The sequence below is a fragment of the Lathyrus oleraceus genome, chromosome 6 (genome assembly GCF_024323335.1).
Source record: "Lathyrus oleraceus cultivar Zhongwan6 chromosome 6, CAAS_Psat_ZW6_1.0, whole genome shotgun sequence".
NCBI classification, from domain to species: domain Eukaryota; kingdom Viridiplantae; phylum Streptophyta; class Magnoliopsida; order Fabales; family Fabaceae; genus Lathyrus; species Lathyrus oleraceus.
In genome coordinates, this window is record NC_066584.1 from 363,127,702 (window position 1) to 363,145,109 (window position 17,408).

The 17,408-nt window shown below is 40.2% G+C and overlaps 1 long non-coding RNA gene across 1 annotated transcript; it reads left to right on the forward strand.

Annotated features, from left to right (window-relative positions):
• The first annotated feature begins 11,216 nt into the window (after nt 1-11,216).
• Nucleotides 11,217-12,505, forward strand: LOC127093755 (uncharacterized). The gene is made up of 2 exons (XR_007792600.1): nt 11,217-11,640; nt 11,824-12,505. It is a non-coding gene; the product is annotated as an uncharacterized LOC127093755 (long non-coding RNA).
• The last annotated feature ends 4,903 nt before the right edge of the window (nt 12,506-17,408 follow it).

Below are 17,408 nucleotides of genomic sequence, written 5' to 3' on the forward strand. Positions count from 1 at the left end.
CCGATAAAAATAAGATAATTATTTAATTTAAGTTAATATTATATTTATTAATTTAATTAAATAATTGGAATTATTGGATTATTATTATTATTATTATTGGAATAATAATTATTGGAAAATATACATAAGTTGGAAATAAGAAAAAGAGTCCCATTTGGAAAAGAAAGGGTTTCACGTGAAAAACAGAGAAGCGGCTGAAAAGAGGAAAAGGGCAAAGAGACAGAGCAAGAGGAAGAAGGTTGGAGAAGAGAAAAGCTTGAGGCTTAAAGATTCGCCGGATTAACTCAGGTAAGGGGGGTTTATCGTCGTTTAATGGGTATTATGGGTTAACATGTAATGGGTAGTGATAAACCATTGATTTGACTCTGATTAGAATGATGTATGATGAAATTTGTGAAATATTGGATGAACGAAATTTGGATTATAAATGGAGGAAATTCGTAGGAATTAGATGTAATAATGTTAGATTTTGTGAAATCGAATAGGGTATGAATTGTGTTAGAAGATATGAACGAATAATATGTAAAATTGGACTGTGGAAGGTTGGATTGGATAGATCTCGTAGCAGAGAAAGCCATAGCAGATCTGGAAGTCTGGTTTCTAGTCATACGCGTATGGCACTAGGCAATACGCGTATGAGATGGTCTGGTACGCGTATGGCACTAGGCAATACGCGTATGGATGAGGAAGATGATGTTTTGAACGTAGTTTGGTCTCTGTTGGTACGCGTATGGGGAAGTGATACGCGTAGCATACGCGTATGAGATGGTGTTACGCGTATGGGATTGGCTGAGAAATGGGCCATACGCGTATGGGACTAGGCAATACGCGTATGGGCAGAATTGTGATTTTTCTGTGCTGTTGTTGTGCAGTTTTTGGTTGTTCAGCTGAGTAATGTAATTTTAGCTGATGTATGATATAGTAGGGATCGTTTCCCGTTGTTTTGAGCAGTGTAGGTATTAGTAGAGTGTGCTAATACTGTGATTGATTATGTGGCATGACATAATATGATTCTGTGATAATTGTATTGATAATGTATGATGGTGTGCATAATGTTGTGAATATATCTATTATGTATGCTATTGTGAATGGACTGTTTATGGCTTAGAGTGTGAGCATATGTCCATTGTGGATTGTTGATGTTGCATTGCTAGGTGATTTAGCGTGCATAGTATGGCCTTTATGGTGGTAGCTAATTCCCATGGTGAGGAATTAGTGATGAGTTATTGTGGATTGTTGTTGATGTTTGCATGCTAGGTGATTTAGCGTGCATAGCATGGCCCTTGGGGTGGTAGCTAATTCCCATGGTGAGGAATTAGTGATGTGAGTCACTAGGTCTCAAATGAGTGGGACTAGTGAGCTTGGTAGCCGTACCTGGATTTGGTCGGTGAAGTTGAACTATATGTTCACGAATAGTCGGTACCGCATGCATGGAGTCTCATTGCATAATGTATGTATGGCGTATAATATGAATGGATGTATTCCAATATTATACGTGTGTTTTGTGTTGGTGTTGAGTATGAATTGAGATTATACGTGTGCTTTATGTTGGTGTTGAGTATGATGTTTGAGTTGATATGCCGTTACTGAATGTGTGTTATGATTAGGGTGATGAAATGTGTAACACCCCGATAATAATATGGTAATTATTTAAATTAAGTTAATAATATATTTATTAATTTAATTAGATAATTGGATTATTATTATTATTATTTTGGAATAATATTATTGGATTTTATTATTGGAGTATATAAGTGGGAATAATAAAAAGTCCCAATTTTTGGAAAAAGGTTTTCACGTGAAAAGGAAAACAGAGCAAGCGGCTGGAAGTGGGAAAGGGCAAAGAGGCAGAGCAAGAGAAGAGGAAAAGCTTGAAGCTAACGGAATTTGCCGGATTAATCAGGTAAGGGGGGTTTATCGTCGATTAACGGGTATTATGGGATAACATGTTATGGGTAGTGATAGACTATTGATTTGTCCCTGATTTGAATAATGCATGATGAAAATTGTGAAATATTGGATGAATGAAAAATTGGGTTACGATTGAAAGGAATTCGTAGGAATTAGATGTAAAAGTGTTGTAATTGGTGAAATCGAATAGGTTATGATTCGTGTTAGATGATATGAACGATTATTGTGAAAAAATTGGACTGTGGAAGGTTGAATCGGATAGATCTCGTAGCAGAGAAAACCATTGCAGATCTGGAAATTCTGGTTTCTGGTCATACGCGTATGGCACTAGGCAATACGCGTATGAGATGGCATGGTACGCGTATGGCACTAGGCAATACGCGTATGGATGAGGAAGATGATGTTTTGAACGTGAAAATTGTCTCTGTTGGTACGCGTATGAGGATGTGGTACGCGTAGCATACGCGTATGGGCATGGGCAATACGCGTATGGACTTGGTCAGACGTGGGCAATACGCGTATGGGCATAGGCAATACGCGTATGGGCAGATTTGTGATTTTCCTGAACTGTTCTTGTGCAGTTTTTGGTTGTTTAGGCTGAGTGATGTACTTAGCTGAGGTATGATGTTGTAGGGATCATTTCCCGTGGTTTTAAGTAGTATAGGTATTAGTAGAGTGTGCTGATACTATGATTGATTATGTGGCATGATATGATATGCATGTGTAATGAATGTGTTGATGATATGTGATGGTATACATGATGTTGTGAATGTATGCATTGTGAATAGACTGTTTTATGGATTAGAGTGTGAGCATATATCTATTCTTGAATTGTTGTTGATGATGTAGCATTGCTAGGTGATTAGCATGCATGTTGTGGCCTTTATGGTGGTAGCTAATTCCCATGGTGAGGAATTAGTGATGAGTTATTGTGGATTATTGTTGATGTTTGCATGCTAGGTGATTTAGCGTGCATAGCATAGCCCTTGGGGTGGTAGCTAATTCCCATGGTGAGGAATTAGTGATGTGAGTCACTAGGTCTCAAATGAATGGGACTAGTGAGCTTGGTAGCCGTACCTGGATTTGGTCGGTGAGGTTGAACTATATGTTCACAAATAGTCGGTACCGCATGCATGGAGTCTCATTGCATAATATATGTATGTATAGCGTATAATATGAATGGATGTATTCCAATATTATACGTGTGTTTTATGGTTGTTTTGAGTTTGAGTATGATGATGGTGATGATTATGAGTTGATATTGCCGTTGCTGAATATGTGTAATCTGATTAGGGTGATGATATGTGTTATATTACTTAGCATTACATGATATTTTATAATGCTTAATTATATCGATTGAGGAACTCACCCTTACAACTGTTTTTCAGGTAACGAGCAGTGATTGAGTAGGAGCTAGTACTTGGAGTCTAGAGTAGTTCCTTAGTGGGTCATGCTCTAATAGATGTAACATCGGGAAGGGATGTTTTAAATGTTTTACTGTTGGTTGTGAACCATTTTACATGTAATGTGTTACATGCTTTGATTGATTTGATTTATATCCGCTGCGATTTATGCAACTGTTTATTTGATTAAATAAAGAGCATGACTGTTATTTTGGAACATGGTGTGAAGTGATTATGTGACACCCTTAACTGCATAATTACTCTGATGTTGTATTTTGATATTTAATTAAATTATTAGGGTATTTTAGAAGGGTGTTACATTAGTGGTATCAGAGCATAGTCGGTCGAGTCGAGTCGTAATTATTCTGTTCCCCTGTACGGGATAGGTGTTGTGTAACCCTATCAGTACTTATTGTTTTAGCTTGTTGGGTTTTCAGAGTAGAGATGGCTGGAAGAGGTAGAGATGATGCTGCGATTGCTGAGGCTCTGGGTATGCTGGCTGGAGTACTTGGAGGGAATGCGAATGTTGTGGGATTGGGAGCTGCTCGCCAACTGAGTGAGTTCTAGAGGAATAATCCTCCAATGTTCAAGGGAGCATACGATCCAGATGGCGCTCAGAAGTGGTTGAAGGAAATCGAGAGGATCTTCCGAGTAACTGAGTGTGCCGATAGCCAAAGGGTCAGGTTCGGTACGCATATGCTGTCTGAGGAAGCAGATGATTGGTGGGTTGCTACCCGCACTGAGTTGGAAGCTGCTGGGAATGCTGAGATCACTTGGGCTGTGTTCAGAGAGAGATTTCTGAGGAAGTACTTTCCAGAGGATGTTAGAGGAAAGAAAGAGATAGAGTTCTTGGAATTGAAGCAGGGTAATCGGACTGTTACTGAGTATGCTGCTAAGTTCACAGAGCTGTCAAAGTATTACACTCCCTATAATGAGGCTGCTGGGGAATTTTCGAAATGTGTGAAGTTTGAGAACGGGTTGCGTCCCGAGATCAAACAGGCTATTGGATATCAGCGGATCAGAGTGTTTTCTGATTTGGTTGACTGTTGCAGGATTTTTGAACAGGATACCAAGGCCAGAGCTGAGAGCTATCAGCAGAGGGTTGATAGGAAAGGTAAGAATCAGATTGATCGTGGGAAACCGTATGCAGCTGGCAAAAGTTTCCAGAGACAGAGTGGGATGAAGAGGCCTAGTGGGGGAGACTCCAGTGCCCCTGCTAAGTGTTACAGATGTGGTCAGGCTGGACATCGTTTTCACGAGTGTACCAGTGTTGAGAAGAAGTGTTTCAAATGTGGGAAAGGTGGTCATTTGGCTGCAGATTGCCGGTTGAAGACTGTGACTTGCTTCAACTGTGGAGAGGTGGGTCATATCAGTCCACAGTGTCCTAAACCGAAGAAAGAGAATCAGTCGGGAGGCAAGGTCTTTGCCTTATCGGGTTCTGAGACTTCTGCAGATGATCGTTTGATCCGAGGTACGTGTTATATTAATGGCGTTCCTCTTGTAGCTATTATTGACACAGGTGCAACTCATTCTTTTATATCTTTGGATTGTGCTGTGAAACTTAAGTTAGAGATATCTGAGATGCATGGAAGTATGGTGATTGATACTCCTGCAAAGGGTTCAGTGACTACTACTTCAGTTTGTTTGAGTTGTCCTTTGAGTATTTTCGGTAGAGACTTTGGGATAGACCTTGTGTGTCTTCCGTTATGCAGATTGATGTTATCTTAGGTATGAACTGGTTGGTGTTTAACCGAGTTTATATCAACTGTTTTGATAAGACTGTGATCTTTCCTGAGATTGAGGAAGGAAAGAGTTTGTTTCTATCAGCAAGGCAGGTGAATGAGGCAGTAGCAGATGGGGCAGAGTTGTTTATGCTGTTAGCGACTTTGGAAGCTAAAGATAAACTGGTGATTGGCGATCTAGCCGTAGTGTGTGATTTTCCTGATGTGTTTCCAGAAGAAGTGAATGAATTGCCGCCAGAGCGTGAAGTTGAGTTCTCGATTGATTTGGTACCTGGTACTAGACCGATATCGATGGCTCCGTACCGTATGTCTGCTGTTGAGTTAACTGAATTGAAGAGTCAGTTGGAAGATCTGTTGGATAAGAAATTTATTCGTCCGAGTGTGTCACCGTGGGGTGCACCAGTTTATTGGTTAAGAAGAAAGAAGGTACTATGAGGTTGTGTGTGGACTACAGGCAACTGAATAAAGTGACGATCAAGAATCGGTATCCTCTACCGAGGATTGATGATTTGATGGATCAGTTGGTTGGTGCAAGTGTGTTCAGCAAGATAGATTTGAGGTCGGGATATCATCAGATACGTGTGAAAACTGAGGATATTCAGAAGACTGCTTTCAGAACAAGGTATGGACATTATGAGTATTCTGTAATGCCTTTTGGGGTGACTAATGCGCCTGGAGTATTTATGGAGTATATGAATAGGATTTTCCACCCGTACCTAGATAAGTTTGTTGTGGTGTTTATTGATGATATTTTGGTGTATTCGAAATCTGAAGAAGAGCATGCTGAGCATTTGAGAGTGGTTTTAGGAGTTCTGCGAGAAAAGAAGTTATTTGCTAAACTATCCAAGTGTGAATTTTGGCTAGAAGAGGTGAGTTTTCTTGGTCATGTGATTTCAAGAGGTGGTGTTGCTGTTGATCCTTCTAAGATAGAAGCGGTATCTAAGTGGGAAGCTCCTAAGTCTGTTGCTGAGATTCGAAGTTTCCTTGGTTTGGCTGGTTATTATAGGAAGTTCATTGAGGGATTTTCTAAGTTGGCATTACCGTTGACGATGTTGACTAGAAAGGGGCAAGCGTTTGTTTGGGACTCAAAATGTGAAGAAGGTTTCCAAGAGTTAAAGAGAAGGTTAACTATTGCTCCTGTTCTGATATTACCGAGTCCGTCAGAATCATTTGAGGTTTACTGTGATGCTTCATTGTTGGGTTTAGGTGGTGTGTTGATGCAGAATAAGCAGGTTATAGCTTATGCTTCGAGACAACTGAGAGTTCATGAGAGGAACTATCCGACACACGATTTAGAGTTGGCAGCTGTAGTGTTTGTTCTGAAGTTATGGAGGCATTACTTGTATGGATCAAGATTTGAGGTTTTCAGTGACCATAAAAGTTTAAAGTATTTGTTTGATCAGAAAGAGCTGAATATGAGACAGAGAAGATGGTTAGAGTTTCTGAAGGATTATGACTTTGGTTTGAATTACCATTCGGGTAAAGCAAACGTAGTAGCTGATGCATTGAGTCGGAAATCATTGCATATGTCTATGTTAATGGTTAAAGAATTGGATTTAATTGAGCAGTTTAGAGATTTGAGTTTGGTGTGTGAGAGTACTCACAATAGTGTTAAATTGGGAATGTTGAAATTAACGAGTGGTATTCTGGATGAGATTAGAGAGGGTCAGAAATCCGATATGCTTTTGGTTGATAAGTTGACTTTAGTAAATCAAGGCCAAGGTGGTGAATTCAGAGTTGATGAGAATGGTGTTTTGAAATTTGGTAATCGGGTGTGTATTCCGGATGTTACCGAACTTAAGAAGAGTATTCTTGAAGAAGGACATCGTAGTGGTTTGAGTATTCATCCTGGAGCTACGAAGATGTATCATGATTTGAAAAAGTTATTTTGGTGGCCGGGAATGAAAAGAGAAATTGCAAGTTTTGTTTATTCCTGTTTGACTTGTCAGAAGTCAAAGATTGAGCATCAGAAGCCGTCTGGGCTAATGCAACCGTTGGCTATTCCAGAGTGGAAGTGGGATAGTATCAGTATGGATTTTGTTTCTGGTTTGCCGAGGACAAATAAGAATTTTGAAGCCATTTGGGTGATTGTGGACAGGTTGACAAAATCGGCTCATTTCATTCCGATCAAATGGATTATCCGTTAGAGAGATTAGCCGAGTTGTATATTGAGAAGATTGTAAGTTTGCATGGTATTCTGTCTAGTATTGTTTCGGACCGAGATCCTAGATTTACATCGAAGTTCTGGGAAGGTTTGCAGAGGGCTTTGGGAACTAAGCTGAGATTGAGTTCTGCATATCATCCGCAGACTGATGGTCAGACTGAGAGGACGATTCAGTCATTAGAGGATCTTTTGAGGGCTTGTGTTTTGGAAAAAGGAGGTGCTTGGGATTGTTATTTGCCTTTGATTGAGTTTACCTACAACAATAGTTTTCATTCGAGCATTGGTATGGCACCGTTTGAAGCTTTGTATGGTAGGAGATGTCAGACACCTTTATGTTGGTATGAATCCGGTGAGAGTGCTGTGGTTGGACCGGAGATTGTTCAACAAACTACGGAAAGGATTAAGATGATTCAGGAGAAGATGAGAATTGCTCAGAGTCGTCAGAAGAGTTATCACGATAAGAGGAGGAAGTCACTTGAGTTCCAAGAGGGAGATCATGTGTTTCTTCGCGTTACTCCGATAACTGGTGTTGGTCGAGCTTTGAAGTCGAAGAAGTTGACACCTCGATTTATTGGTCCTTATCATATTTTGGAGAGGATAGGGGAAGTAGCCTATCGTATTGCTTTACCGCCGTCACTTGCGAATTTGCATGAGGTTTTTCATGTGTCTCAGTTGAGGAGGTACATTCATGATCCGTCACATGTAGTCCAAGTAAATGATGTACAGGTGAGAAATAACCTGACAGTTGAAACATCACCTATGAGGATCGAGGATCGAGAGTTGAAGCGGTTGCGGGGTAAAGAGATTGCCTTGGTGAAGGTAGCTTGGGGAGGACCAACAGGCGACAATGTGACTTGGGAACTGGAGAGTAAGATGAAGGAGTCTTACCCAGAGTTGTTCGCTTGAGGTACGTTTTCGAGGACGAAAACTCTTTTAGTGGGGGAGAGTTGTAACACCCCGATAATAATATGGTAATTATTTAAATTAAGTTAATAATATATTTATTAATTTAATTAGATAATTGGATTATTATTATTATTATTTTGGAATAATATTATTGGATTTTATTATTGGAGTATATAAGTGGGAATAATAAAAAGTCCCAATTTTTGGAAAAAGGTTTTCACGTGAAAAGGAAAACAGAGCAAGCGGCTGGAAGTGGAAAGGGCAAAGAGGCAGAGCAAGAGAAGAGGAAAAGCTTGAAGCTAACGGAATTTGCCGGATTAATCAGGTAAGGGGGGTTTATCGTCGATTAACGGGTATTATGGGATAACATGTTATGGGTAGTGATAGACTATTGATTTGTCCCTGATTTGAATAATGCATGATGAAAATTGTGAAATATTGGATGAATGAAAAATTGGGTTACGATTGAAAGGAATTCGTAGGAATTAGATGTAAAAGTGTTGTAATTGGTGAAATCGAATAGGTTATGATTCGTGTTAGATGATATGAACGATTATTGTGAAAAAATTGGACTGTGGAAGGTTGAATCGGATAGATCTCGTAGCAGAGAAAACCATTGCAGATCTGGAAATTCTGGTTTCTGGTCATACGCGTATGGCACTAGGCAATACGCGTATGAGATGGCATGGTACGCGTATGGCACTAGGCAATACGCGTATGGATGAGGAAGATGATGTTTTGAACGTGAAAATTGTCTCTGTTGGTACGCGTATGAGGATGTGGTACGCGTAGCATACGCGTATGGGCATGGGCAATACGCGTATGGACTTGGTCAGACGTGGGCAATACGCGTATGGGCATAGGCAATACGCGTATGGGCAGATTTGTGATTTTCCTGAACTGTTGTTGTGCAGTTTTTGGTTGTTTAGGCTGAGTGATGTACTTAGCTGAGGTATGATGTTGTAGGGATCATTTCCCGTGGTTTTAAGTAGTATAGGTATTAGTAGAGTGTGCTGATACTATGATTGATTATGTGGCATGATATGATATGCATGTGTAATGAATGTGTTGATGATATGTGATGGTATACATGATGTTGTGAATGTATGCATTGTGAATAGACTGTTTTATGGCTTAGAGTGTGAGCATATATCTATTCTTGAATTGTTGTTGATGATGTAGCATTGCTAGGTGATTAGCATGCATGTTGTGGCCTTTATGGTGGTAGCTAATTCCCATGGTGAGGAATTAGTGATGAGTTATTGTGGATTATTGTTGATGTTTGCATGCTAGGTGATTTAGCGTGCATAGTGTCGCTACGCGAAAAATACAGAGTCGCCATCGGTTTTTATTTATTCCAAAGGAAAGGGAAAATATCGAGAAAACCCCAAAGTATGGTCGTCGCAACCACGAACAGGTTCGGAAGTCGGTTATGCAAGGGGAAGGTATTAGCACCCCTCACATCCATGGTACTCCATGGGAACCATCTAGGATGTTTGCGCTTATGTGTGTATTGTTTATTGAATGTTTGCTTGCCAAAGGTTTGCGGAGTGGAGGTAGATTTTAAATTAGTGTGCTCGCCAAGGAATAGATCCTCGTGCCTACGTATGCCCACTTGTTGAAGTGAGAAATCAGAGCGTCCGTAGTTCGTGGTTTTGAAATTGTTTATGTTTGTTTTGTTGATTTTATTACCTTGAAGAAGGATTTTCGAATGGTGTCGCCCTAAGGCTCAAACAAAAGGTTTGAATGCGTTGAGTTGTTTTTATGTTTTGAGGAAATGAGTTATTGATTTAGGATTGTACTAAAGACTATGGATAAAGGTGAATGCCTCAAACGGTCAAGCCGAGCGTCTTGTGTTCGAAGCATTCAGGATGAGTGTAGGAGAGCTCCAGTCTCATCCCTTCTTTATCGCTTAAGGCTCGTGACGTACGATCCTAATCGCCATTTATTATGTTTTCGAATTTGATTTGGAAAATGTCGCTTGACGTTGGATCAAGGGTTTGTTTATTGTATTTGATTTAAGAAAAGGACCACTTGACGTTGGATCAAGGGTTTGATTATCGATTTTGAGTGGTGAACGTTCCTAATGCCTAAGGAGTAGCTAACAAGCAATAACAGAAAGCGAGTAAAAGCATACATCGGAAAGGGGATGGGGTACATGTAAAGTACAAGGGAGTGCGGAAATAAAAGGTCTCATTGTCAGGTAGCCCAAGAGAAAGCCTTGTGTGTGCAATTATGTCCTAAACTAGAAAGCAAGTAAAAGATTACAATTGATATTACAAATTCTTCTTGATGCTTGCATTCTTCCATGGTAGGCCACATTTGTCCAAAGTCTCTTTTGCAAAGGGTCCTAATGAATCTCTAAGTCCATTGTCCAATGTCCATTACATGCTAAGGAATTATCTTGTTTTTTTTTGCATTTTTTAAGTCTTTGCCTTTTTTATGTTCATTTTAGGATGAGATGAATATGTACAATATGATAAAGAAAAAAAGCGAAATAAAAGTGAAATAAAGGGCAAAATTTAAATGTTAGAAGTTAATTGCGGAATTTAAAATGCGGAAATTAAAGGAGTTAGAAGCGGAATTGTAAAGTGTTAGAAGTTAGAAATGCGAAAATTAAATGTTAGAGTTAATTGTTAGATATTAGAGTAAAGTAGAAAATATATTCAAGAAAACCATTATCAAGATATCAATTCTAAAATATCGAACCATTAACAAAACGTCAATTCTAAATCTAAAAACAATTATCAACAATTCTAAACAATTATCCAAGAATTAAATTCTAAACAATATATCAAAAATTAAATTCTAAACACAATTAAATCTAATTAAATTCTAAACAATTAGCAATTCTAATTAGATCCTAAACAGTTAACAATCAATTAATTTTCTAATTATTATTATCAAGATCTCTACTCTAATTAACAACCACTAAAATCCAATTAGTAACATTAAGTCCTAATTAACAAAATAAGCCAGTTTGTATGGGCCTTTGAACCGAACTAGGCCCACACAGGGGGTGCAGACTGGTAAAATGAGAGTGCATTGTGAACAACCTCGTTGGGCCTTAGACCCAAACAGTCAAGATGTTACTACAAACTAGTCCATCATACCAAAAGCCACATGCTGGAAAAGACAAAGCAAATGAGAAGAAAAGCGCTTATGGAAAAGTGCTTACAGTAACGTAATGCGCTCCTTCACATCGTCGTCTCCATCGCATCCCTCACCTCATCGACTTCAGATGTAAAAGCGTTATCTACGGCTTCTTCCTCGTCATCCTTGCATGCTAACCTATCTGTCACGGATGCACTCCCCTCACGCCAGCGCCCGTCGGCGACACGCCATCCGATTCGCAGCTAATCACCTTGCTCGCTCGAATCACGCAATTGTACAAACAAAGATCGATGACGTCGAATCGCGACGTCAACACAGTATAAGCCGATCGCGACTGAGCGACAAGAGGAGAGATTACGACTGGAATTCGCCGACGCTTCCGCTAGAATGACGCCGCTAGGTGAGGACCGACTTCCTTCCTCTTGTATTTCGCGACAGTGCTCGCCGAATCCTTCTTCTCTTTGCTTGTTCTTCGATCGCAAATTCTCTCCTGCTACGTTTTGTTACGGATTGCGATTCGGTTTCGGTGATGTTGTGCGGATGTTGCTATGTGTTCATGACTCGTTGCTTGAATGATTCACAGGTAACAGGTTTGTCGTGGATACCGTTTGATTTTGGAGGTTCACTCGGATTTGCAGATGATGCAACTGAATCGAACTGCGGCAAGCGGAAACGAGAGGCTTCGATGTGGAATAGCGGAATATCAATGGAAGAACTGAAGGTTGAGTTGCGGAAGTTGAAGGTTGATTACGGTTTTCTGTTGGCGATGGCGGTTATGGAGGATTGAAGGTGAGGTTGCAGAAGAGGACGATGTTGATGGAGATCGGAGCTTGGTGAAGGTTTTGGTTGAAGGATTGAGAGCTTGTGATGAAGTTTGGAAGAAGAAGATTGAAACAGAATTGTTGCAGAGATTTGGAGAGTGAAGAATGAAGAAGAGGAAAATAGAATGAAGATGTGGAAGCCTTGAGAGAGGTGAAGATTGATGAATTTATAGAGTGATGGAGAGTGAGATTAGAAGTTTGTTTTTCTGTTATTCAATTTCTTTTGCCGCTCTTTATGCAGGTTATTCAGTTGCGTTCATTTTTGAGCTTGATGTTGCGTTTTGGCTGTTTGTAGTTTTGTTTGGTTTTCAAGTTGCTTTTGGCTTGTACTTCGTGTGTAGCTCGTATTGTACTTGGCTTAGCAACTTTCATTTCCTTGTACTGTACCGTAGCTTGTACCGTGTTTTCCTCTTGTAGCTTGTACCAGCTTTTGAAGCTTGTTCATTCTGCATTTCTTTTCATTCTTTTTTAATCAAAGTAACACATGATGGTATATTTGGTTAGTGGGATATAAAAAGATTAATTTGGGATATGGATGAAAAAGGTGGTTATGACTTAATAATAATACAAAAATGAATGAAGTTAAATTGGATAAATGGATTGGATTCTTTTGGATTTGAGAATTAGAAATGGATTTAAAATTGACCAATGGACTTAATGGATTAATTGGATAATATGAATGGATTAGTTTGGATAATATGAATGGATTAATTGTAAAAATGGTTTTTTTCTCTTAAATGGAATTTAAGAAAAGTGGATATGAAATGGATAAAAAATATGGATTTGGTTAATTTGGAATTTAGAAATAGGTTCAAATGGAGAATTGGATTAATACTGAAAATGGATTTAAAACATGAAATATGGACAAATGCGCTTTAGCAAGTTAACCATCTGAAATCATCGACATCGAAATATCGACTTTCACAATGACACAATGAATTAATCAGAAACTCATCGATCAATTAAAAGTCCACAAACAAACTTAACCTCAAAATCAATCAACTCCAAAAATTAACTTGAAATTAGAATCGATATGAAATTAGAATTAATTTGCAATTATCGCCATGATTACGAGATGATGACTGCCCATGCCATGGATTATTGAATCCAACCAACACGACTCGTGAATCGAATTGAACCATGCTTATTCAAATGAAATGTATGGATGATATGCAAATGTTTAGGGTTAGTGACTTATAAGACCAATGTGAAGGGTGAGGCGAATTTTAGGGTATGACAGCTGCCCCTATTTAATCTTCTCGGACCTGAATGTATGGATAGCAACGACTTCCAAACAATCAAGGTAGGAGATGATTAAATACTTGAATAACAGGAAATTTGCCCGCCATGAACAAATGGAAAGCAATGTGAAGTTAGGTCACAAGGAGGTCTTCTTCACTGGGATATATGGGTGAACAAACATGTTTTTGCGCAGGGCAGCTGCTGGGAATAGGAATGTTATTTGGTAAATGGATATGTGAGGGATCAGACATGCATGACGTATGCAGTATGCTAATGCAGTATGATTGATTATTTTTTTATTTTATCTCTACTAACAAGTTTTTTTGAAGGCACAGAGAAAGAATTTTTTGTTGGGGACATCTTCTTGGTAATTGTTCTTTTTTGGAATCATGAAATGATTCGCCATACAAATCCTAAGATTCGGGATGGCAGATGACCTTACTGAGGACGACAGTAGGCGAATGGAAGGTAAATTGTTAATCGACAACTCTGAGGTTGGGGACAGAAGCAAAAGCAACACTGATTGCTGGGAATTGAAACGTTCTGACCTCAATACTGCGACTGGGGTAAAACTGGACATTCTCAACTCTACGGTTGGAAACAAATTATGATCAACATCGATTCTGAGACTGGAGACAGAGTAGGCGTCAACTCTGAGGTTGGGTTTGCAGTTGTCAACTCTGGGGTCGGAGAATAAGAAAATGATACGACAACTCAAAAGTTGGGAAAAAGGTAGCCATTCCGCTCTGAGGCTGGGGATAAAAGGTAGTCGTCAACTCTAAGGTTGGAAAAAGGCAGTCGTTCAACTCTGAGGTTGAAGAAAGATAACTATTCAGCTCTGAGACTGGGGAATAAGGAGACATACAACTCTGAGGTTGGGGGTAACATGGTACATTCACTATGAAGTGTAATAAGGTAGGTACTCAACTCTGAGGTCGAAAAAAAGTGATCGTCAACCCTAAGGTTGGAAAAAGTCAGGTCCTAAGCTCTGAGGCTTGAAAGAGATACACCAACTCCGAAGTTATAAAAATGTAACTGCCCAACTCTGAGGACGGGAGCGAAAAATGGTAAACGTCAACTTCGAGGTTGGGAAAAGGTAGATACTCAACTCTGAGATTGGGAGAATAAACAGTAAACAACAACTCTGAGGCTGGAAAAGGAATGACAACTCTGAGGTCAGGATAAGGAAAGACAACATACAACTCTGAGGTTGGGGTAATACGAGAAGCGACGACAACTCTGAGGTTGAAAAGGGGCTACAACATTGAGGTTGGAAAAAGGTACGACAACACTGCGGTTGGAAAAAAGGGCGACAACACTGTGGTTGGTAACACTGCGGTTGGAAAAAGGGAACGACAACACTGTGGTTGGCGACACTGCGGTTGGAAAAAGGTACGACAACACTGTGGTTGGCAACACTGCGGTTGGAAAAAGGGGACGACAACACTGTGGTTGGCAACACTGCGGTTGGAAAAAGGTACGACAACACTGTGGTTGGCAACACTGCGGTTGGAAAAAGGTACGACAACACTGTGGTTGGCAACACTGCGGTTGGAAAAAGGGGACGACAACACTGTGGTTGGCAACACTGCGGTTGGAAAAAGGTACGACAACACTGTGGTTGGCAACACTGCGGTTGGAAAAAGGGGACGACAACACTGTGGTTGGAAAAAAAGGGGCGACAACACTGTTGTTGGCAAAAAAAGGGGCGACAACACTGTGGTTGGCAACACTGCGGTTGGAAAAAGGTACGACAACACTGTGGTTGGCAACACTGCGGTTGGAAAAAGGGGACGACAACACTGTGGTTGGGAATAAGAGAAAAAGACAACAACTCTGAGGCTGGAAAGAAGGAAGAAGCAACAACTCTGAGGTTGGAGTGGGTACTGACGTCAACTCTGAGATTGGGTATAGGATAGTCTCTCAACTCTGGGGTTAGAGGTAGTGCCATCTAAAACTGAGTAAAGGGTGATTATCTACAACTCTGCAGTTGGGGAAGAGAGATATCAACACCGACGGGTATCGAAAAAAAAGTGATAAACACTGACGATCGACGGGAAATCAATACTGACGGGTATTGAAAAAAAGTGATAGACACTGACGATTACTGCTTGATTGGTCTTTCAAATTTGAGAGATAGGGGTTTTGCCAATGAGAATTGGACTTTGCAAGATGTTTGCCAAACAAGGTCTGGGCTTTGGTAGGCTATGTCAATTGGGCACTTTGCTGTAGACACGAAAACCTCAGGGGCTCCCACAGGCACGACGGCGGGGATGAAGTTTTCGAAATATGGCTACCCTTCCCGGGACTCACCAAACCTACATTGGGTATTTTGAAACAAATCAAAAGGCAAAGTCTTGACAGAGACAACCCTTCTCGTGCGAAAGGCAACGAGGGGGAGACGTGATTTCGTGCACCAAGCAACGAAATAAACTCACGAAAGGAGAGTTATCTTAATGAAATCATCTCCCTGAAGGAGGCAACGGGCTTACGGCAGGTAAGCGAAAAAGGAATGACTTTGAACAATCCTGTCGGGGTTGCCGACTAGGAGCTTTACAAATGTCAAAAAGGTCATTTATTTTCTATTGTGTAATGCCAACGGGGTGGATTGTGGAAAGATGCCAACGAAACTGGGCAGTTGAATAGTGTCGAGAGAGTTTTGGGTTGGATTCTTCCTTGTTAGAGAGATTTGTGATATGCTAGATGATATGTATGAATGAAATGATATGAATTATGCATGACGGGTCGATGCAATGATGTAAGGATCCACGGATGCCCTAATCTTGGGTACGATGCAATGAATGCTAAGGAAGTTGCTTGGGTTGCAAGGCTTTTGATTTATGGAGGGTGGGTTACGTCTTGCATGACTTCCCGACATCTGACTTCTTGATGTTGCTAGAGGGTGGATCAGACGTAGGCCTTTGAATGCCCCAAGCTAGATCTGAAATGCATTCACGGGTAGGGAGAGAACCTTCCTCTTTTTGGATCGTCTTGCCCCAAGTTGGTTGAGTATCTGCAAGGATTACCCTAATCACTAGGTTAAGAAGCAAATTTGTCGTGGATTATTTCAACCGGATTTTCCCCAGTGTCTCAGAACTACATTCCTCTAATTAACCATTTCTGAGAGATTGACTTCTTGTGCTCTTGGGGTGGCCTAGCCCAGTACGAGACTTGAAGTAACTTTGCTTCTGGTTGGCTGATTTTTGAGGGAATGCCCCTGATTCACTGATCTTCAGAGAGATTGATTGAATCTCGCCTTGACTACTTCAGATTGACTGAAACTTGTAGAGATTTCTCGACGTGATTGCCTCTAATCGACGAGGTCTTGAAGCGGTTTGTCTTTCTGCTCGACAGAGTCTTCAGACATTCTGATTGATGTGATCAAGAGAATTGGCTTGCCCTTACTCAACGGAGGTCTCAGGCGTTCTACACCTTTGAATTATCAAGTTCCTCAATTCACGCTCATTGTGGCGAATCTCTTGATGTCAGATGTTTACTCACGAGTAAGACAAGTTCATTTTCGGAAATGATAATGCAATGTCATTTTTATGCTAGTTTTGAAATCCAAACATGTTCACTGAAATTCTGACATTTTAATGAATGCATCATTGATAACGAATGTCATATCAATATCATCATAAATTAGCAAATTGATGAGGAGTCAGTTTTAACACGATCGTTCTGACTATAGTACGCCTTCGAAATAAACCTTTGCTTCAATTAGGTCTTTTGAGGGTTGTAACGTGGTCTGGTTCACGGTTTTTAGAAAGAAAGGATACAAGGCTCGAACCTATCCTAACCCACCCACTCTTCGTGATGTTCTCCATTCCTATGTTCAGCTAGTTCGACACAAGTGCTCTTTTTCCACAAGGGATTTGGGGAGTGATGGTTAATGAACCCAAGAGGTTTTCGGTGTGACAGTCATGCACCTTATGTTGTTTGATTTGTAGCCACACGAATTTGTTCTTGCTGAGGATTTTCTTTTGATTCCTCATTAGCAAATTCATTCATTTTTTTTTTGTTTCCCTATTTTGCTGGATTGGTTCAGATTTGCAATCCACAGGGATGCCCTAATTTTTGCCTAAGTCACTCGTTTTCGAGTTTT